General features: G+C 42.7%; 1 pseudogene; it reads left to right on the top strand.

The window, feature by feature from the left end:
• The first annotated feature begins 1,116 nt into the window (after positions 1-1,116).
• The window catches only part of LOC119263166, a 4,493-nt pseudogene continuing 3,536 nt past the window's right edge, over positions 1,117-2,073 (top strand).

Raw genomic sequence — 2,073 nt, 5'->3', positions numbered from 1 at the left:
AATGAAAAGCCAAACTTCAGCCAGTGGTTCTTTTGAGGAAGGAGAGGACAAGGCTTTTTATTAAGTTTCAGGTGACAAGATGGCTCCCACAGCCAAAATGCAAACATCCAACACATTACATCAGGTTTTATAATGTTTTTCGAATATGCTCATTACCCCTCCCTGGGGTGATTTCTTCAGTCCTCCTCTCTGATCATCCTAGGGTTCCCATTGGCTATCATTATATTTGCTATGTTAAATTTGTACTTTTTGATACCTATATGCTTTGTCTGACAAGGACATTTTTTTACGACTGTCCATATCGGGCCTTTTTAATTATTATATATATATATATATATATATATATATATATATATATATATATATATATATATATATATATATATATATAAAAATGTTCATTCTATATATATCAAAGTTCATTAAATATTGCCTGTTTGGCTTTCAATTATAGGTGTATATATATATTACAGTATGACCACCCCTTATTTCAGTTACAGACTGTAGTCCATCTGTGTCTCTGATACTTTGTTTTACCCTGTTCTTCAGTGGTCAGGACCCCCATGGACCCTCACAGAGCAGATACTATTTGTGTGGTGGATCATTCTCAGCTCACTGAGGTGGTGTTGGTCTGAGTGGATCAGACACAGCAGTGCTGCTGAAGTTTTTACTCAGTGTCCTGTCTATTAGGCACGACTCCTACCTTGTCAGTACACCTTGTAGATGTAAAGCCAGAGATCATCTGCTACACATAAACATTTGTGGTATTCGATCACTTGCATTGCTGGAAAGCTTTATCAAATGTTTCACACATTTTAAAAATGGCAACAGACACAGCCTGATCACAAGCAGGATGCCAGGTCCACACACAGAAGAGTAGACTCTCACTGTTGTTTTAGAGAAACGAAAAGAATTTTTACACCATCACAGACAGAGGCTTTGACTTTCCATGCCTAAAAATGAAGAGGATGATCTTAATCCCAATTACCTCCGGAAGGTGTTCACAGCGCCTATGCAGGTCATAACTACACAGGGCTGGAAAACAATTGATGGCTAATAGAGTGGGAGGAGGGGCTTTTCAGTATTAGGAGGGAAAAGAGAATAAAAAGGTGAATGTGGGGGTGGCAAGCTACTTGTTAGCAAAAGCAGTTTGAGGATTATGGTAAAAATGTGGGTGAGTATAGCTTGTGTAGCACTTTTTGTGCACTTGAACAGTTTGGGCATTACAGCAGTATCTCCGTGGAGTCCACAAGCAGCAAAGCGGCCTGTCCCTCACTTTCCTGGGCCACGTGATCCTCCACAAGAAGCAAAGCAGCCTCTCCCTCACTTTCCTGGGCTACTTGATCCTCAACAACCAGTGGTCACTCCTCATATCTGTGGAGTGGATGATGTTGACAGGGTTCCTTGTGGCGAACCTGGTATAGATGCTGCTCAGTGTGGTGCTATAAACTGCTGTTTTGATGGGCAGCAGTGCTACTATGGGAGAACTGGTAAGAGTTTGTCTCGGTGTTGATTTATGAACTTTCATTTCTAAGGTTAAAATGAAAACTACAAAACCTCTTCCCTTCTTGTTTCTAGTGACTGTCCAGTGCACGATAGATGGCCAGTTTGTGTTGGTGGTGGCCAGGGATACAACGCTACCCAGACTGAGCCTGGATTCAATCAGCCTGCTGGGAGGAAGTGACGCCCCCTGCAGTGCTGTTGATTCCAACGCTGACTTTGCTATCTACCAGTTTCCTGTAACTGCTTGTGGCACAAGAGCAATGGTTGGTTTGAGGTGTCAGCTTTCAGGTGGGTGGGGCTTGTTTTGTATTGGTGCTCTCAATGTGTGCTATGTTTGTTCTTTCTCCAGGAGCTGGGTGGCTATGTGGTCTATGAGAACAAAATGTCCTCCTCCTATGAAGTTGGAGTGGGACCCCTTGGTGCCATCACAAGAGACAGCCACTATGAGTGAGTGGAAACCCAAGTCATGTAGTAGATGTTAGTTCAAGGGCTTCTGCTAATGTCTCCCTCCCTTTGCCGGCTTTACTTCCAGTGTAGGTATGCTGATGCAACTGTTGCAGCACTGGCTGT

This window comes from Pygocentrus nattereri, chromosome 4, assembly GCF_015220715.1.
Source record: "Pygocentrus nattereri isolate fPygNat1 chromosome 4, fPygNat1.pri, whole genome shotgun sequence".
In the NCBI taxonomy this organism is placed as follows: Eukaryota; Metazoa; Chordata; class Actinopteri; order Characiformes; family Serrasalmidae; genus Pygocentrus; species Pygocentrus nattereri.
This window is presented reverse-complemented; position numbering and strand designations above follow the sequence as displayed.